This window comes from Danio rerio, chromosome 4, assembly GCF_049306965.1.
Source record: "Danio rerio strain Tuebingen ecotype United States chromosome 4, GRCz12tu, whole genome shotgun sequence".
Lineage (NCBI taxonomy): Eukaryota > Metazoa > Chordata > Actinopteri > Cypriniformes > Danionidae > Danio > Danio rerio.
In genome coordinates, this window is record NC_133179.1 from 54,733,568 (window position 1) to 54,755,817 (window position 22,250).

At 37.3% G+C, this 22,250-nt stretch overlaps 1 protein-coding gene and 2 long non-coding RNA genes across 7 annotated transcripts in view; 2 read left to right on the plus strand and 1 right to left on the minus strand.

Moving 5' to 3' along the window:
- LOC103910797 (uncharacterized) overlaps nt 1-22,250 on the minus strand; it is a 1,018,570-nt gene that overhangs the window by 526,185 nt on the left and 470,135 nt on the right. The gene's annotated exons all lie outside the window — the stretch shown is intronic.
- On the plus strand, nt 5,241-21,038 carry LOC137491304 (uncharacterized). The gene is made up of 5 exons (XR_012402743.1): nt 5,241-5,317; nt 6,707-6,757; nt 17,331-17,377; nt 19,788-20,359; nt 20,397-21,038. It is a non-coding gene; the product is annotated as an uncharacterized lncRNA (long non-coding RNA).
- Nucleotides 7,498-13,017, plus strand: LOC141381949 (uncharacterized). Its single transcript, XR_012402860.1, has 3 exons — nt 7,498-8,907; nt 10,062-11,209; nt 11,252-13,017. It is a non-coding gene; the product is annotated as an uncharacterized lncRNA (long non-coding RNA).

Here is a 22,250-nt window from a genome sequence, read left to right on the forward strand (position 1 = left end):
ATGCTTTATAAATCCCTTATAAATGACAAATAAAGGCTCAGAATCAAATGAACTATAATCTTTGCAATCTTTTCTAAAATGTAAAATTACTGTAAAGTTTAAACATTGCTGAATAACAGGAGTGTCAAAATACAACAAAACTGGATAAAACAACAATATAATAATTAAACAATGTAATAAAATGTAATGTTTAAACTCTACAGTGATTTTATTTTAGATCAGGTTGCAAAGATTTTTTTTTATTTGAAGTACAGTTTCATTTGTGTATCTTTAATTGAATATGAATGAATAATGTAATTTTTCCTGTTTAGAATTTAACTGAGCCTTTATTTGTCATTTATAAAGGATTTATAAACCATGAATATACCTCACTTTAGATTAGGTCACAAAACTCGGTGAAGTTGAGTTAATGAAGCATTTATTAACATACATAGTAACCATTATTATATGCCTGAATAATAAGACATATAAATAAAAAAATATAAATAGTTTATAAATCAGTTACTAACTCATTCTGAATGATCCTAAAAACCCTCAACTACTCTTAAATACAACTGATTTGTAAATAATGCGAAACTTAATTTAATAATGAAAAATAAATCATTTACTAAGTATGAAAATACAATTATTAAGCACATTTTAAATGTGGTTATAGGTCAAGAATAGAGCATTTGTAGCTGCAGTAATAAACTGTTTACTAACACTTATTACTGTAGAGTTAATGCTTAACGGATAATAAATTCACTATTTGCTAATGCTTAATAAATGATTTATAGTGTGTAGTTATTATAAAGTGTTACCAAATAGTTTCCTTAAGAGTTGGTTTAGAGTGTTTTTTAAGGCTTGGTTTTGTTCATTTATTTTTATTATTAAAATGCTGATTTTCACTAAACAAATTACATTTAACCCTTAACTGTCAGAAGGCGTTTTTAGTACTAACTCAATATCTTAGTTAATATATATGTCACTTAACAAAGTATATGTAATATATTAAATGTGAAATATATGAGGTGTCAGAAGCAGACCTTCCAGTTGAACAGGAAGAAAAGCTGCTGAAAAACAAGCTGACATTCCTTAAACAACACTAAATTTAACCCTTTAGTGTCAGAGTAACTCATTATAACACACACACACACACACACACACACATATATATATATATATATATATATATATATATATATATATATATATATATATATATATATATATATATATAAATATATATGAAAAAAAAACAACAACTGCACAATAGTTATGAATTGAGTTATAAATGGAGCTAAAGTTGCTTTATATTTGTGCATTTGTTAATTTTGACTGCTTTAAATACTGGCTCTGAAATGGCGCGTAAGAATGACTTAAACAACATTAGCACGGTTTATTTTACTGTGACTATTGTAATTTGATAGTAGTTGGCTGATAATGTGATTTATTGAGGTAAAGTTGGTCTTATATTCGCACATTCAGACTTTCTCCTTAATATTATCACTTCAGAAAATTATTACGAGCTAATTTAAAATAGAAAAATCATATTATATTATTATATAATGACCATCAAAGTACAATACTCACAGTCAATTAAACAGTGCTAATGTTATGTTGAAGTCATTGTTCTGTGCCATTTCAGAGCCCGTATTTAAAATAGCCTGTCATAAGTTGTCACAATACCAAAACAAAGGAATATAAAAGCAACTTTAACTCAGCATATGATTTCACTAGTCATAATTAGCACAGAATCATTTTCTGAAGTGATATTATTAAGGAGAAAGTCTGAACATGCGAATATAAAACCAACTTTAGCTGCTTTAAGCTGAAGATGTTTAGTGAACACAAAGATGAAATGAGCTTTAATAAACTGACCTGTCGTTCCTCAGACTCTTCTTTTTTTACTGTAAGCGCCTCTTCTTCAATCTTCACTCTCCAGTTTAACAGGATCAGTCTTTCTTTAGTCGATTCAACAGTTGATATCTTTTTGATCAATCCAGTATTTTCTACATAACTCCGCAAACACTCTTTCTGGGCGAGGATGATGGAGTTTTTCATCATAATGCTGAATCAGGAGTTGACTGAGTGGGTGTTTGGGTTCAAGTACAATTGGGTGGACGGTATCTGGCTTAAGCAGTTCATTATGTCTCAGACAACCAACGACTCTTATAAGTCCAGTAGAGTGGTTAAGCTCAGGAGCTAGGGCTAATAATCTACTGTTGGAAAGTAAGGGTTTGTTACCCTTTAATGCATTAAGTTTAGCTGGAAAGCACATGGCTTGTGCCTGCTTCAGGACTCAGTACTCAGCAGCTGCATGGTCTTGGGCACATACTTTTCGGGTTTGATTAGTTTGCTTTAACTGCTCTTGTGCTTTATGTTCCACCAACTGATCAAAGCTGTGGTACTGCGAGAATTCTTGCATTATATCAGAGTAGTCTATCGTGGTCAGGCTACAAAAGGTTACCCTTCTCTCCTCATCAGTAATGTCTAGGACTGATTTTCTTGTATCTTAAGGCCAGGTGCTTGAGTCTTGGCACATAAATTGAGGACGCTGCTGCCACTGACTGGAAACTGAGAGCTGCTGAAGGGTTTTGCCGTGGGTTATGTCGTCTGTTGGATTGTTTACAGTCAGCTCCTGAATCTCTGCGATTCGTGTACCCACAAACACTTCATATCTGCATGAATCGGACTGGATCCAGGACAAGACTGTCTTTGAGTCACTCCATAAATGAACCTTCTGAATGTTCAGTGTCAGTTCCCTTTCTAGAACTTTTACTAGTTGAGCTCCACTAAGTGCTGCACAAAGTTCCAGCCTGGGTAAGGATAGATGTTGTTTTGGGAACACTTGTGATCTGGCTGTGACTAATGCAACCTCAGCTTGGCCTTGAAGATTCTGTGTTCTCAAATATGTTGCTGAACCATATGCATGACTTGAAGCATCACAGAATATGTGGATGTCTCCTAAGCAGGACTCAGAATCTAGCTCTGTGCTGGTGTAGCACCATGGTATGGCAATGTTGTCCAGGTGCTGCAGTTCCTTCTTCCATTCTTGCCAGGCTTGCACAAGTTCCATTGGCAGCAATGGGTCATCCCACCCATGTTTTTTTTATCCCATAACCTTTGAACCAATGCTTTAGCTAGTGTTTTGTAGGGGATTATGTACTCTGGTCGGTCATACTGACTGGCTAAACATGGTGGGCGTACCTTATTGTGGGTATTTGTGGCTCCCTTGGATGAGTTTTGTAACCAACTGTGTCTGTTTGGCAGAGCTAACGTAGACCCACAGTGGACTCAGAAACATCGCGCTGCTTTTCAGAAAGCTAAAGCTCATTTTTCTCAGATCTAGCTTTTGTAGGAAGGTGAGCAACAACAGAAGGGATGTTAGAAGCCCACCGCCTTAATTCGAACCCCCCAGACATAAATAGAGTCTGCAGCTTGTTCACCAGTTTGGATGCTTTGTCACTTGATGTTACACTCTGCAGGTAATTGTCCACATAGAAATGTTTCTCCACAGCTGCACGTGTGTCTTCACCTGGGACAGTATTCTCCTGGACATGTTTGAGGACAGCAAATGTTGCGTAGCATGGACAACATGTTGTCCCAAATGGCAGAACTTGCCACTCATAGATGCTGACTGGATTATCGCGTTGCATGTCTCTCCACAGAAATCTAAGAAGCTGTCTATCTTCTACGAGCAGCCAAATCTGATGGAACATGCCTTTAAAGTCACTCAAGATGGCAAAAAAATGCTCTCTAAAGCGAAGCAACACTCCTAACAAGGTGGAAGGAAGAGTGGGCCCAGGCAGCAAATACTCATTAAGGTTATGGCCTTGATACAGGAAGGAACAATTGTACACTACCCTGTGTTAGCCATTATGGTGCCCCATATGGTGTGGTATGTACCAGGATTCATGTGTTTGCTTGATTGCTTTGGGTGACAATTTGATCACATAACCAGATTGCTCCAGCTTTTCAACTTCTTAGGTTGTACAGGTTGTACACCTTTGCCAGTTCTGGACTCTTGCTGTACTGGCTCCATCTGGGTGATCAAGTGGTGATAATCAGAACCTATTAGCAGCACTGGCTGGACCTGCGGAAATGCATAAAGAGGCAGTCCTTTGAGATTTCTTTTACAATAGGGCTACTAGATGTGAATGTTTAGCCAGATCCAAATTTGCTGTAGTTAAAGCACTCTTTATTTTAAATCTTTTGTCTGGCTGATATGCTGGAAAAAGAGTGAAAGATACTTTCAAACCATGAATAAATTAGGTGTCATGTCGAACTGTCCTTAAAGAAAGCTTCTCTTCCTGTCTATTAGGCTTAAGTTGTTCTGCTGCATCATGAAGCAAGATGGTACGTTCAGACCCATCATCCAGAATTGCATAAGCCATTAGTGAATGCCCTCCATTGTGTAACAACACTTTACTGATTTTCAACATGACCTGGCTGCCATTTGCTCGCCGATCAAGCTACAGCATTTGACTTTCTTGAGGCATTTCAACTTGCTTCATCTCAGCTGATTTTGTGTTGCATCATGTAGGACAGTTGGGTGTTTGCCTATACAAATTTTACAGATGCCCTTTAACCTGCATTGAGCAGATTGATGTTTTCGTCCGCGCCTCCAGCAACTCTAATTCATCTTAATCCAGTTAGTTTTGATTTCACTGATTAGCTGTGCAAAATTCGGGCACTGATTAAGACAACAGTGTTTATTGTCACAGTAATGACAGTATGCATTCTTGCCTGGACTTTGAATTTCTGAGGGGTTTAACACTGGAGTGTTTGAAGACTACTCTGTACCTTGCAAAATGCTGCTGGCTGTAAAGTGTGCTTATGCTGGTATAAGGTATAGCTGTCAATCATTCTTAAACTATTAATAAATCCCTAAACCTTTTCAACATATTGTTTATACACACTTATTGAATATTTTGGAACAGCATCCTTTAGAAACTAATAATATAACAGAGAGATCTGTATGAGGTGTACCTATTTATACATTAATCTGTAATCTTAATTTATAGGTTCAACATTGCTCTATATATTCATCAGAGACCTCTCAGATTTCATCTTAAATATCTTCTTTAAATCTTCCTTCAACACACTCGTGCTCAGAGAATCTGTACAGATACCTTTAGCTCCAGTGGTTTGTGTGTAGACTTCAGGACACGCCCACAGACAGGAGAATCTCATGAATATTTATGTAAGTGTCACTTAGTGGAGCCAATAATATTTCAGGATATACCTGTAGATCACGTAAGTGTTTTAGTGAAGTGAAAGAGTGAAAGAGCTCAGATTGTGTTCCTGCTGCACAAGAGCGTCTGTACTTCTGCATGTGAGTTTAACACTTCTACATTATGCTGATTTGTGGAGATAATGAAGGGTTTTATATGTGTGAGTGTGCTTTAAATGTCTGATCCTGAAGATCAAATCCTCAAACACAGATTAAACACTGAGTCAAACACAGTCATTTAAACACTGTGTCTAAAAGCTTTATTTTTAATCCCTTTAAAGTGTTTGTTCTCTTCTATTTCAGACTGACTCAATAGTTTCAATAATTCAGCATTACATATAACTCTAAACATTCAGGGCTCTATTTTGACGGTCCATGCGCAGAGCGCAAAACGCAGGGCGCAAACGCCTTTAGGGCATGTCAGAATGCATTTTTGCTAATTTACGGACAGGAAAATGCGCTTTGCGCCAAGGCGCATGGTCTAAAAGGGTTGAGTTTATTTTCTTAATGACTTATAGGCGTGTTTTGAGAATAAACCAATTAGAGTCTCATTTCCCATTCCCTTTAAGAGCCAGCTGAGTTGCGCCAAGAGCGCATTCGCTATTTACAGGACGCAAAGTAAGTCTAAGTGGAAAAAATGAGCATTTCACGAGCAAACAGTTAACAGTTGACAGTTTTTTAACAGAAAACAGTTAAACAGAGCATCTACTGCGTGAGAATGAGAGATAAATTATCTACTTTTACTTTCGCTCTTGGACAGGGAAACCTTTATGCACAGACATCAATTAGCCTATCAATAATTAATTTTGTTTGTTAAGCGCAAATATTTGTTTCAAAACTATTTCTAAATTCAGTTCTAATTTCCAGCAAACGAATAAATGAACAATAATAATGAAGTGTGCTCAAAAACCTGAGTTATATCCTTAAACACATGCTGTGCCCCATATGGTCTAAAACCTGACAGGTGGGCAAATCTAAGCTTGTTTTTAATAAAACAAATATAAATATGAATATAATAAATAATATAAATAAATAAAACGACTCTTGCGCCAAGCTGAAACTACCAAAAGACTATTGCGCCACGTCTTGCGCCACACTGCGCCGGGTGTATGATAGGGCCCTCAGAGTCACGAAATCAAAAGTAAAGTTAAAGCAGACCTTCCAGTTGAACAGGAAATACAACAAGCTGACGATCCTTAAACAACACTGCATTTAACCCTTTACTGTCAGAGTAACTCATTCTCCAAATAGCCTCTTTAGTAGAGAGACATTTTAATACTAACTAAATCAACAACTGGCTGAACCTGAACTTCTTTTGATAAACTCTATATAACATGCATTTACCTTAAATCAAATGTGAAACACCTGAGATGTCAGATCAGGGGTTAAACCATTTGCATTCATGTAAAGGACTATATATATATGTGTGTGTGTGTGTGTGTGTGTGTGTGTGTACAATTGTTTTCTGAAAGCTCTGCTTTGGTGTTTTAGCTGCAGTATGGCAGAGAAGCGAGTAAAGGACTCTCTCTCAGGGAAACACAGGTATTGACTCTGTTTTCACACCATTATTTCAACATGACAACAGACAGATCTTCAGTCAACTATTAGTTTGAGCTGAATTAAACTGAACAAACTCATATTTGTCTGATAAACGCTTGTAAAGGAGACTGAGGTTTTTCCTGCAGTTTATTCCTCTGGTGTGTTTGTGTGTTAAGTGTGACATATTATTGTGAACCAACAATCCAGAAAATAGAGTCATTAGTAAATGACAGTGATGGGGGACTCGAGTCACATGACTTGACTCGAGTCAGACTTAAGTCACAAAATGTAGGACTTGATACTTACTTGACAAATATCCAAAAAAGACTCGACTTTACTTGGACTTGGCTGTCATGACTCAAGACTTGACTTGGACTTGAGTTAAATGACTCAAAAAAAAGCTTGTTTTTGTAAAATACACAACCGTTTGTTATATATTATGCGTTTAAAAACAAAACAAAACCGAAAGTTTTAAGTCACGCATGCGCAGTATTAACGGGATCTGGACTGGATCATTTGGTTCAGAAGAACCGCTTTAAATGATTCATTTGAACAATTCATTTGCTATTCGGCCATCAGAATGCGGTGATGTGAATGGAAGGCGCTCCACCAGAGATAGCCTATGTTACGGGTTTAAAGATTACAAACAAGACGGCTAATCAAAGTTTATACTACTTAGTCTGACTCAGTGCTTGCCACACTTGCCGGCCGTCTAATTAGGCTATATTTAGTGACAGTTTTTTGTACAGTTATTATCATTCTTCTTTTTGTATCTGCCTATTTTAACCAAACATCCGCGATCGATGTAGTGGAAAATCCTCTCTCCTTACTCGTTGAAGCTGGCTGCAAAATATACCTACACCATTAGTAATCAAAGCATTAGCCTTCTTTAAATAATCTACAAGTTTAAATCTTTTAACTATGTTTATTTATGAATATTTTTTAGAGCTATTCTGTTTTTATTCCTTTTTCTGTCATTTATTTGTCATTTGCTGTATATTTTATTAATTTGATGATGTCATTAGGCTAAAGGCTTTTTTATAGACATAATTAAAATGCTTTTGCATGCAAGTTTGCTTTGAACTTGAAAGAGAGAGAGAAGCAGATTTGGCCTGTCAGCGGTGCACATTGCTCCTGAAAAGGTTAGAGAAAGTGGATGTCTTTTTTAAAAATGTTTTTTTACTTTAACCCATTGAAAGTAAAAAGTGTATAACACTGTCATAATAAATAAAAGTATAGTAAAAAATTGAATATGTTTTGTTTGTCACATATAGGTAACTATTTATTTGATGTGAGTAAATGATGCGTTTTGATCCAGCTACCACCGCAAGTATATTTCAAACCTGTGAGAAGCACTGATAGTATTGTATTTGTATGCTAATGTTTAACGTTTAAGTTTTTGTCATGTTAGGACTTAAGTTTAATCAAAAAAAGATTGCATTAAAACAATCTGTTAAATGCTATATTCCAGCTTTTTTACCCACATGCATCTTTTTAAAAACAATTTATAGGGGAAAAAATGAAGAATTAAGTTAGGCAAAACAAGAAACCATTTCAGACCATGGATCTCAAAAATCTGTAACGTATTTGTGAAATGGACTATATAAATGATCTGGAATCTAAAGGTTTGAAATTGCTTTTAGAGTTCATTCTTAGTAATTCATATTACCAATCAAAACATTTTTATTGGAGTTATTGAAATGTACAAAATGTCTTTGAGGAAGATAAAATAAAATAAAAAATTATCATTTTTATTAATGAATTTTTTACCCCCAAAAAATGTACTTGTGCACTTTAAGATTAGTTTTTGTGATTTAGGGTCTCATTTAATTAATAGTATAATATTTTATTGGCTTTGAAGTAAGCACACACTCTGAGCAGAAAGCCATCTGATTCACTAGTGATGAAAGTGTCATTTCAAATGACAGTTAATATACTGTATATACCAGGGGTCACCAATCTCGGTCCTGGAGGGCTGGTGTCCCTGCAGGATTTAGCTCCAACTTGCGTCAACACACCTACCTGGATGTTTCAAGTATACCTAATGAGTGCTTGATTAGCTTGTTCAGGTGTGTTTGATTAGGATTGGAGCTCAAATCTTCAGGGCCCGGTTTATCAAAAGGTTTAATCCGGATCAAATTGATCCAGATTTAGTAATTCTGTTTTTGCGATCCGTGATCAGGTAATCCAGCTTACTTTTTGAGCCAGTTTTTCAAAGCAACATTGGATTGGATCAATCTGATCTGGATAGGAACTTTTCAGGATCACTAAATCTGGATTACCAGTGCTCAAACAGGATAGGAAATCACAATGTAGAACTATAGATATGTAAAGAGTGACAAGTAGAATAGCCAGCGTGGGGTCAATATAATTGATTTTTTTTTAAATGAAAACTAAGAAAATGTAATAAATATTAAATTAATAATGATAATAAATAAGAAAAACAAGAAAAAGCCCACCCCATCCTTTTCCAGCAGTCCGCTCATCTGAGACCTACAACACAAACACTGTACATTGAGGATATTTATAATAAGTTTCAAATATAGATGTAAATTAAAAAAAATACTTAATGTCAAAAACTCCACAATAATCTCAGACTTCCTCATTTGATGTGAAGCGTATCCTTTAGGAGGGGGATCTCAAGTCTGGCCTTGGTTTGCTGCAGTTTGGTCAGAGTCAGTTGTTCCTCTGCCAGGCGAAGCTGTGCTTCTGCCCTTTCAGTCTCTTTTTGCAATTGTTGAAAGATTTCAAAAATAAGTCATTGCCATTTCTTGCATTTTTTGTTTATTCTGTAATCATTGCTATCATCATTAATAAATATTCTAATAAGAAAAATATTTTCCATTGTGATGAATACATATATATATATATATATATATATATATATATATATATATATATATATATATATATATATATATATATATATATATATATCAATTAGTGACAGAATAAAATTGATTGTTTTTGGTCAGTTTTGACAGCTGTTTGGGGGATTATTTTATGAGGCCAAACTCTTTCTACTTTGCTGGAGGCCTATACAGAAAGGCTAAATACGTTAAAGCCAATAATCACTATAGCCTGACAGATGAACAAATAAAATTAAAACCTTATGAACAAATATTATATCTCGTAAGATACTGCATGATCCAAAAATAGTATTGTTTAATACATTTTTTAAGTTTTCATTACATTTTAGGCATGAAATCCACGCTAAATCCACCCTTCTGATGGGATCAGTTTAATCCATGTTTTTTGGATCAAAGTGATCCAGATCCTACAAAAAAGGTCCGAAAAACCCAAAAAGGTTTTTGGTTTTCAAAAGAAAAAATGGATTACATAATCGGATTAGATCACGTAATCCAATCTTGGTTTTGATCCGGATCAAACCTTTAGTTTGGGTTTTTCAGACCATTTTTGTAGGATCTGGATCACTTTGATCCAAAAAACCTGGATTAAACTGATCCCATCAGAAGGGTGGATTTAGTGTGGATTTCATGCCCAAAATGGAATGAAAACTTAAAAAAAAATAATTAAATAAAACTATATTTGGATCATGCAGTATCTTACAAGATATACTATTTATTTATAAGGTTTTAATTTTATTTGTTCATCTGTCAGGCTGTAGTGATTATTGGCTTTAACGTATTTAGACTTTCAATATAGGCCTACAGCAAAATAGAAAGAGTTTGGCCTCATAAAATAATCCCCCAAACAGCTGTCAAAATTTACCAAAAACAATACATTTTAATCTGTTACTATATTTATATACAATTGTAAAAAGAGACTGGGCAGAAGTTCAGCTTCATCTGGCAAAGGAACAACTGACTCTGACCAAACTGCAACAAACCAAGACCACACTTGAGATCTGCCTCGTAAAGAATACGCTCAGACAAGCTGCTCCCTCCACATCAGATGAGGAAGTCTGACATTATTGTGGAGGTTTCAACATTGTCTTTTTTTATTCAATGCATCTATATTTAAAACTTATTATAAATATCCTCAATGTACAGTGTTGTAGATCTCAGATAAGTGGACTGCTGGAAGAGGATGGGGTGGGTTTCTTCTTGCTTTTATTATTTATCATTACAATTATTTTATCATTTATAAAATGTTATTAGTTTTCATTTCAAATAAAAATAAAGTTATATTTACCCAACACTGGCTATTCTACTTGTTGCTCTTTACATAGGCCTATCTATCCATCTACATTGTGATTGAGCACTGGTAATCCAGATTTAGTGATCCTGAAAAGTTCCTATCCGGATCAGATTGATCCAATCAAATGTTGCTTTGAAAAACTGGCTTAAAAAGTAAGCTGGATTACGTGATCACAGATCGCAAAAACAGGATTACTAAATCCAGATCAATTTTATCCGGATTAAACCTTTTGAAAAACCGGGCCCAGGACACTGGAGATACTGGTATATACTGTTTGTGTGTGTGTGTGTGTGTGTATAGATAGATAGATAGACAGATAGACAGATAGATAGATAGATAGATAGATAGATAGATAGATAGATAGATAGATAGATAGATAGATAGATAGATAGATAGATAGATAGATAGATAGATAGATATGGATATAATTAGATTTACTTGAAAGTGACTTGCTAGACCAAGCTATGACTTGACTAGATGTGACTTGAAATAAGCAGTGACTTAACTTGACTTGAGTCTGACAAAAATTTACTTGACTTGCTTGAGACTTGAAGGTTATGACTTGAGACTTGCTTGTGACTTGCACATGTGTGACTTACTCCCACCTCTGGTGCAGAGGTAAGGCAACTCTTGAGATTGATGATGGCCAGTTCGGCCTCTGGCTCCCATAGAAAACCTGCTAGGATACCCTTGGTGAAAGCAGATAATGGGACTGCCACAGTGCTAAAGTTCAAGATACATTTCCAATAGAAATTGGCGAAACCAAGAAAACGCTGTACCTCCTTTATAGATGAAGGGAAAGGACAATATTTAACTGCCTGGATCTTTTGTGGATCCATCTGAATTTGTCCAGGTTTGACAACAAACGCCAGGAACTTAACTTGGGACACATGAAATTGAAATTTTTCAGGTTTGACGTACAAGTGGTTATCAAGGAGGCACCTGAGAGCATGTGTTGAACATGCTTTTGGAGGGAACTTGAGAAAAGCTCTCCTTTGAGGTAGCTCTCCCATTGCTGAAGACAGCCTTAAGGTGATGGTATAGAGCTGGGACTAGAGACAGATCTAAAGGTTCTTGAGACTCGAGAGAATGTTTGAGGGGTTGCTGACTCAGGCAGGCAGGCACATGTTACTCCAACTTAAAATTGTGCTAGTGGGCCAATCAATATGAGGGTTATGCTGTAGCAGCCAGGGTGCCCAAAGATAACTGGAAACTCTGGTGAGTGTATCAAGTGAAAGCAAATCTTCTCTTGGTGCTGACAAACAGAGAGACCAAGGTGGGAGGTGAGGTGGGTGACTTTTCCTGGACCTAGCGGTTTACCATCCAGAGCAGTGACAGATAGTGGTCCAGGAAAAAGACAATTAGTAATTTTGAAACTTCTGGCTAAGGTGAGATCCATGAAATTTCCAGCAGCCCCATGATCTACAAAGGCCTGAAGTTGGCATTTCTGGTTTGCCCACTTGAGTGTGATGAGGAGAAATAAATCAGCCAGTAGCTTGCCTGTACTGGCTGAGCGTTTCTCGAGAGCTGAGGGCAGGTAGACCGGAAGTAACCAGGCAGACCACAATATACGCAACATGGCACTCTCTTTCAGTAAGAGAGAGATGAGTTCTACCCAACTGCATGGGTTCTAAAACTTCTTGAGCAGTTTTTAAAGTTTTAAGGGGATGTTGGAGTGAGAAATGGTGTGGGAGCTGAAGAACAGTTCAGCTTCCTTTCCCTCAGACGATTATCGAGGCGAATAGCTTGGTCCTTCAAAGTCTCAAGGTCCAGAGCAGATTCCCTAATAGCTAAGTCAACTTTAAGTACCTTCGACAGCCCATTTTGGAAGCAGACTTTGAGTGCTCATTATTCCAGCCGTTCCCTGCTGCAACAGTTCGGAAAAGGATAGAATATCTGGCCACACTACTTCTACCTTGTTAAAGGTTGAGGAGTTTCTTAGAGGCTTGCCGGTCACTGTGGGGGTGATCAAAAACCCGCTTAAACTCCTCTTCGAAAGCCGTAAAACTGGAACAGAATGGGGTCTTAGCTTTCCTAACTGCAGTGGCCCATGAAAGAGCCTTACCAGATAGCAGGGTGATTACATACGCAATCTTGACCCTAAGTGAAATAAAAAGCGGACGGCTAAGCATGAGGTGCGGGCACAACACATTGCACACATTATATATATATATATATATATATATATATATATATATATATATATATATATATATATATATATATATAGATATATATAATATTTGCTTGTCCACAGTTGTAGTAGTTATTAAATGTGTCTTAATGATGGTGTAATGTAGGGGTGGACAAGTGTAAAGCTGCATTGAGTTTGTGAATTTGTGAAGGGCATCCTCCAAGATAAGCAGCTCAGCATCTGTATGTTAATCTGTCCCGCCTGGGTGTTTTGGTCATTCAGAGCAGTTCACTATTGTTTCTTTCTTCTCCAAATATTGCTCTTTAAATATCGTGCTAGCCTGTTCTTTTACGTAAATGTGTGTGCAGGCCAGCAGTGTAGTGTGGGCATGTTTATGACAGATATGGGGGAGAAACTACATTATGGAATATCAAGATATAATAAATATTTTCTGACATCACCCAGCCCAACAACTGATTAGACATTTCACCTCTGTAACATTTGGGTAAATGTCTTACATTCATACAACCAGCTGTAGTCATGCATCTCTGTGTCAATCATCTACAAATCACACTTTTAATGTTTTAAAATCAGCTATCAAATCATATTAAGATCCATTATTTGTGTGAGTGTGTTTGCTGATGTGAGGGCTTGATCAATAAGGAGAGCTAATCAGGATGTGTGTTTTCATCAATGTTGTTGACATGAGCAGAAACAGCAGTCAGCATCTTCATATCACAGAGAAATGTATGATTGTCCTGTGTGATGTGGACTATTGCTGTGTTTGTAGATTGTCTGGCTGTATGGTGACAGAGGAAGGCTGTGGTTTTCTGTCTTCAGCTCTGACTTCAAACCCCTCACACCTGAGATAGTTGGATCTGAGCTACAATCATCCAGGAGATTCAGGAGTCAAGCTGCTCTCTGCACAATCTACAGTGAAAAACTGTTAAATTAAATTTAGTTTATGTTCAAATGACAGAAAATAACTGTAATAGATCTAATCTTTGTCTTTGAGAAAATGAGCAGCGTTCAGAGTCAACACTCACTAAATCTCACCGTACACCCTCATTCACTAGTCCCTACATTAGTTGATCAGTATAGTCCACTAGACAGAGTGAATGAGCACACATGAGTGAATTGAGACACAGATGAACAGCTGCTGTTAACAAGAAACACCACTGAAGGAAAGAACAAGACACAAAACGATTGTAGCAGATGTTTTGAATTAAGCCTTGGTGTACGCCCATTACTAACTGCGGGTTGTTAAGAGGTGTATAAAAGCCTGTCGCAGAATAGTGGAAGTTGCGTCATCGTCCAGCTGACTCCCTGTGGTGGGTGTGTCACTGCTGTGCGTTTGGTATGTAGTGGCTGTTTAAGCCTTATTTTCGCTTTCGTTTCAATTTGTGTTGGGTCTGATTCAGTTTTTCTTGCTCTGGAAGGCTGGTGTCTGTTCGGTTGCTGTTGCACCATAGAGTGGCTACTGTGGGGCATTGTGAGCTTTGAGAAGTCGCGTTTCCTAGAGCTGAACTCTCCCTCGTGATTCTGTTGACACTTATGTGCGTTCCCGTGACTGCTGTCTTCCCAATCGGTAAGTAGGCCCAGCAAACATGCTACTTTGGGGCCCATAAGGGGCCCATGTGGGCAGCACACTGTGGGCCCAGATACCGGTGTGAAATGTGGGGTGTTTTGTTTCTGTTAATTCAGTTGATTCTCTTGTTTCTGTTAATTGTTTTTTTGTTTTGTCGTTTATTTATTTTCGGTGCTTTTGTATCAGTGTTTTTTTTGTTTTGCATATGTTTTGATTGTTTTTTTTTTTCTACATTTACAAAAATGGGAACACCTAAAACAAGTGTTGTCTAACTGACTGCTTGGCTTTGCTTCTATACCTGCATTCTGGTGCGTTGTCCTGTTCCAATATTGTGACCTTGTGCTCTAACTTTTACTACATACTATTTGGGATTCTTTTTAGCGGGGGCCTGTCACCTCCGTGCCCCTGGGCGGCTGGTAGCTGCTCAAGTAGTCAGTTTTTGATACCCCTGTGAGCCCATTTAATATTGTGTTTTCTTAAATGTTTTTTCCTTCCTAATTGTGGTTTTCTTCTCTCCCTAGGAGCTGGGGGTGTCTAGTACGGGCAGTCGGGCTGCTGTGTGGCGTGGCTCTTTTGATGAATTAGTCTTTTGCTCACTTGTGTGCATTGAAGTTCACTGTGTGGTGTTTGTGGAATCTAAGAGTGTGCACGTGTGAATTTGTGGGTCATTCTCGGGCCCAGTGCCTAGCCTGCCCGACTTGGTAAGCCCCAGCTCCTGCGGTTGGATGAGGATTTGTTTTTTGTATTTTGTAACCGCCTTCTAGTGCCTTTTTTAAAGCACATGTGCCTGTCATTTTAATATTTGTAGTCCAATGAGAAGTGCATTGTAATAAAAGGAACTCTATTTTTCTACATCCACGTCTCATTCCCTTATTGTCAGAGATACGAACCTGTGTTTTGTGTCCCAGGTATGTACTGGGTGGTGTAGTCGAGCTCTAATTGCAATAGGTTTTGTTAATTCGGCCGCAGTGTGCCGGTTATTGTATTGGTCTGGCTACCAACAAAAAGCCTTATCCCCCCCCCTTCGCGCCACACTATTGACAAATGAATGAGAACAGAGGAGGATTAAACACCTCCACAAACAGCATTAGCTGCTTCACTGATTACACTTAGGGCTCTGTTAAACGGTCCATGCGCAGAGTGCAAAACGCAGGGCACAAACGCTTTCAGGGCGTGTCAGAACGCATTTTTGCTAATTTACGGAAGGAAAAATCTGCTTTGCGCCAAGGCGCATGTTCTAAAAGGGTTGAGTTTATTTTCTTAATGAGTTATAGGTGTGTTTTGAGAATAAACCAATTATAGTCTCATCTCCCATTCCCTTAAAGAGTCAGCTGCGTCACGCCATAAGCGCATTCGCTATTTACAGGACGCAAAGTAAGTCTTAGTAGAAAAATTGAGCATTTCACTAGCAAACTTTTTTTTTTTTTTTTTTTTTTTTTTTTTTTTTTAAACAGAAAACAGTTAAACAGAGCATCTACTGCGTTAGAATGAGAGATAATGGATCACTTTCGCTCTTGGATAGGGAAACCTTTACACACAGACATCAATTAGTCTATAAATAATTAACTGCGTTTTGTTAAGCGCAAATATTCGTTTCAAAACTATTTCTAAATTCAGTTCCAATTTCCAGCAAACGAATAAATGAACAATCAAAACTAAGTGTGCTCAAAAACCTGAGTTATATCCTAAAACACATGCTGTGCCCCATATGGTTTAAAACCTGACAGATGGGCAAATCCTAAGCTTGTTTTGGATAAATATGGATATGGTAAATAATACTGCTAATAATAATCACATTATACAAAAGCAAATTGTTATGAATGAACTTAAAAAGCCTCCCGAGATGAAGAAGACATAAAAGCAGTGATTTTTCATATTTATGTTGGCTAGAAAATAATGTTTTGTAATATTTTAATCCTTTATATTTATATCCTATATCTATTCTTATTATATCCTATATATATCCTTGGTATTTAATTTTTATATGTAAAGATATTTGCCTATTGCTCTCTTGTGTGTATTAAGCAGTGTGTAAGTGAGGCGGAACTCTGCGCCGGAGTTTAGACTGGGTTAGTTTTGGTTTAATAAAAAAGCTATTTTAGTTTCTCAAAATAGCGACGCGCCAGCCGTGCGCCTCAGAACGCCTTCCTTTTTAGACCAGAACGCCTATGGACGCACATATGAGCGCTAATGCATTTGCTATTTAAACCGCGTGGTGCAATGCCTCAAAACGACTCTTGCGCCAGGCTGAAACTACCAAACAAGTATTGCGCTACGCCTTGCGCCATTTCTCTCATTTATCTACTATTTGATCATTAAACTTTATATTTTTATTGAAGATGTTTGAAAAGATAATGCAAATCAGTTATGACAAGAACAGCTCAGACTATTTGTACATGCTGAATGATCATAGATGATCAAAGAGCTCTTATAGGTCGAGTCTATTCTGTTTTATATTTCCAAATCTGATCTAAAAGCGCTCATCTATAGCAGTTATTAATGCATTGATATAATCAGTTGTTGATCAGCCAATCAGAATCCAGCATTCAGCAGACACTGTAAATGTCTTATTGTAATAAATCTGCATAATGAGTGATGTTTGAGCAGAATAATTCCTGACTGCATATCTGCTGAATATAAAGTGTGTGCAGTGTTTTTTTACTGATTGAACGTCAATCTATGTCTGTTTACAGTCTGGATCATGGAGGAGAGCAGAGGATTACAGCAGGACTGCACAAATGTACGTCTACACACACACACACACACGTAGGGGATTAACCTACATTTTAAGATCGATTAGGATTTATTTGCTCATTTCAATGAATTAGATCCTGAAGATTTGAATCATTGATTAGAATCAATTGAGTCAGATTGAATCTAATTAAAAGATTCAAACTTTATATACCATTTGTCTCACAAATAGATGACATTGTGTCTTACCAATCATGTTAATATTATTTACGTGGCCAACGATAATAATATAACACAGTATTGGGTTAACTTTTAGCAAGGTAACAAAACTGATCTACAACTCAAGGCAATGACTTAGAAGCACATAAACAAGAACACAGATCTTACAAAAAGAGAACAAAATTTATTGAGCTACACTACGATACATGAACCTAACTACGTTATAAGCAAACAACAAACAAATGCGCACACACACACACACAAATTCACTCACACACACACACACACATACAGAGGCAGTTCAGAGGATGCAAAATGAGTTGACAACGTCAAAAATTAATTCTAATACTTCTTGCAAGATCTTAGAATAACACCTGAGAAACCACAAAAGCAGAGATATGGCTTATCTTTAACTGCTTACGAACAATCTGCACCAGATCAGCAAGAGACAACATTAGTTTGTGTTACTTGCATCGTTTTTGCTGAAGTAAAATTTCCATCGTGAATGGCTGTTGTCCTGGGTTACCGAGGTGATGGACTGCTGAGAGTCAGTTTGCAGAAGTTTGTGCAGTTTTGCCGGTCCCGAAACTTAGGTTTGCATGGAAGTTTGTGGTGACCCAATCGCGTGGCGGCGCGGTGTCCGGGCAGACGAGAGGGGGCTGAGAGCAAAAGCATGCGCAAGGTAGCTAATGCAAAAAGTAAAATTTCTTAGTTGCAGGGTGTTTTTATGTGAGCTGTTTTGGTTCGTCCCTATAACACTGTCTGCCAATGAGCAGTTGCCATGAAGGGCGGGGCCACGCCCCATACCGATGTAGGAAGGGTCAATCATTAACAGACTGCATGTAGATTTCACGTGGTAAAACTCTTGCAAGATTGAAACTGTCTTACATCCAATGTTACAAGACGAATACTGTTTTTAGTACCAGTTTTTCATTTACACCAACATATTGCAAATGTCACTAGCTTTCGTTCAATATCAGACATCATACATCTGTCACGAATTACAGAGAGACCCAATTGCAAGTAAAAGATTTATTGGACTCAGACAGAAAACAGAGAAGGACGGACGCAGGCAGATGACCGATGATAGACTAGAACAGGGAAGTACAGTAGAGCAAGTTCAGGGAGCCGTCAACAGAAGTACATGAGTCAAAACACAGAGCTCTCCCAGCGACACACCACCAGAACTCAGCGGCAGGAGCCTGACAGAACATAAACAACAGACGTGAAGATAACGAACTGAAAATGTGTGACAGAAACGCTGAACATATATAGGCGCGGTAATGTGATGCACCTGTGGTCCGCTGAATACAGCTGGGCGGCTGATATGTAAACACAACTCACAGCCACGGGACTACAACACAGACACAGAGACACCCAAACACACACACATTCATACACGCATATTATCACTGCACCGCGCACACACAAACACACACACACATACGCAGACACATCATAGAAGAACAGATTCACAATCATGACAACATTTCAGACACATAGGACATTTTAATCTGCTATAAGGGTTAAAACAACACATTGATTAACCTGGTTGGTTGGAATAACCACAGCATATAAGGAACATCATGGCATGTTTTCTCAGAGATACATCTTCCTTAGTTCTAACATTTTAAGAGATTGTCTTTCATTTGTATGCATTAATTCCTTCTAGAGATTTCTTTGTCTCTACGAAATTGTACATCAGGCAGGATGTGCCCAAGGCGAGCACATAACCATGTAAGGGAGTCATTCAAAAGAGTCTTGTGGGGCAATTAGTTAAGTTTTTCCGCTAAAAATCCTGTAAAGCCCCATTGTGGGAAATTGAATGATTTACTAAGTTAGTTAAAGGGCACCAGAACCAAAGTACTGATGCAGCTATTCAAGTTAATTGGCGTTCTGTTATCGTGGTGGTATAGCCCTCGAGCCAGTTTGATGACAGACACTATGGCGCCCGATTTTTAAGATTTCAGATTCAACTCGTGTTGTTCACTGCAATATGCCCATGAGTTACACACACACTACACATGCACGCACAAACACATAAGCTCTCTTGCAGATGCACACACACCCTCCCTCGCACACACAAGCTCTCTCATATACACACACACAACCACAAAAACACAAGCTCTCTCTCTCTCACACACACACACGCACTCTTTCAGACTCACACACACACTCTCACATGCTCACACAAACACACACATAGCTGTGGTTATAAATGTGTATGTTCTTGTGTTCAGATGCCTGTTTCTTCACACTGGATCCAAACACAGCATACAGTCATCTTGTTCTGTCTGACGAGAACAGAGAGGTGAAGAATGTGAGAGTGAGACAGCGGTATCCTAATCATCCAGACAGATTTGATTATTATCGTCAGGTGTTGTGCAGAGAGAGTGTGTGTGGACGCAGTTACTGGGAGATTGACTGGATTGGAGATGTGTGTATATCAGTGTCATATAAGAGCATCAGGAGGAATGATGCAGATGTTGAGTGTGTGTTTGGAAATAATGCTCAGTCCTGGAGTTTGTTCTGTGATTCCTCCAGTATCTCATTCAGACACAATAACACACGCACTAAGCTCTCAGTGAAGCCGCTCAGCAGGAGAATAGGAGTGTTTGTGGATCACAGTGCAGGAACTCTGATCTTCTACAACATCTATAGAGACACAATGAGCCTCATCCACTCAGTCCAGACCACATTCACTGAGCCGCTCTATCCGGGGTTTGGGCTTTATTCTCTCGGTTCATCAGTGAAACTGAGCAGAAGTATGATAAACTAAGAAGAGAACTCTGGAAGATCAGCCAGTAGCAGTGTGTGTGTGTGTGTGTGTGTGTGAGAGTAAAAAAGAGATGTGTGTGTGTGTGAATGTGTTCACTGCTGTGTGTGTTTGTGTGTGTGTGCCTGCATGTGTGCATTCATACATGTGTTTACTGCTTTGTGTGTGTGTGCGTGCATGTGTGTGCGCACATGCATGTGCGTGTGTGTCTGTGTTTTTAAGTGAAGGATTCGGATTTCTGCCTTCCAATCCGTCTCATCATGGATCAACGTTTATCCTTTTCTTATCATCCTGTTTCTCGTTATCTTTATTAAATATGATTATTTGGTTATTTAAATGAGTATTTAACCGTGAATTGATTTTAACTAATGAATAAGTTAAACACACTGCTTTATGTAAGAATGTTCAGTCTCTTTATAACTTTTTCAGGAGCCACCAAACTAGGTCAAAGGTCACGGAGACCTTGAGTGGAACTGAGGGCTGAGAACTGAAATCAACTGTTTCTATTGTTATTTCTATGAGTTAATACTGTCTAAAATGTCTAAAGTGATTTTGCTGTTTTTACGGTTAATTCTTTTAAAGTGATTCTACTTTTTATTTAAGATAGACTTTGTGTAGTAAGGATATTATAACTGCCTGAATGTAGATTACATCCGATTTTTAACAGTTTTAATAAAGACGGCTGAGAATACAGTCAGCCTTGGATAAGAAACAGATTATACTTTATGTGTGTGTGTTCTATTTGATTGTGGATCCGTTTCACAGGTCTGGAGTCATTTCTCAACAGTCTATTGGATGTCTGACGTTTATGCTTAAGATATTGTTCAGAATTGTACGCACAAACCCCACGTGGAAGTTTTCCTAGTCTATTTGCATTTTAACTAATCAGGTGGTTAGAACACCTATATGTATGACACATTTAATGACGTTATGTGAGAGTATAATGGTAGAGTTTGGTTGCAAAACACGATAAACGCCATTTTTTGACATTTGGATTTTATTACTGGAAATCACTGTTCAGATGTAACTTAATCTATGTGTGAATTGCTGCCATTAATAACATTTATGGCAGTTATTAATTTATTAATAGCTGCCAGATCAGCAGTTAGTATTAAGCTAGTTATTAATTTATAATAACTACACACTATTTATAATAGAATCATTTATTAAGCATTAGCAAATGGTGAATTCATTATCTTTTAAGCATTACATTACATTAATGTATTACAAAACTCTACATTAATAAGTGTTAGTAAGCGGTTTATAATTGCAGCTACAAATGCTCTATTTTTGACTTTCAAACATATTTAAAATGTGCTTAATAATTGTACTTTCATACTTGGTTAATGAGTTGCTTTTCTTTACTAAATGAATTATTGCATTATTTACAAACCATTTCTATTTAAGAGTAGTTGTGGGTTTTTAGGATCATTCAGAATGAGTTAGTAAATGATTAGTAAACTATTGAAATCAACATTTATATATCTTTTTATTCAGGCATATATTAATGGTTACTATGTATATTAATAAATGCTTTATTAACTCCATATAGATTTGTGACCTAATCTAAAGTGAGGACTATTTATGCTTTATAAATCCCTTATAAATGACAAATGAATGCTCAGTTAAATTCTAAACAGGAAAAATGACATTATTCATTCCTATTCATTTAAAGATACACAAATGAAACTACACAGCAAACTTTAGATAGTAGATTTAACTACCTTAGAGTTAAAATTAACACTCCCTCAGAGTTTATATGGGAACCACTATAAGTGTTAAAAAATAACACTTTTAAAAGTGTTAACATTGTCAACACCAAGAGAGTGTTAATTTGCAAACTCTTATTGTGTAAAATATCTGTTAAATTTCCGAAAAAATACCAGCAGCTGTGGTTGCCAGAATCTTTCTGTGAAAAACATGGAAG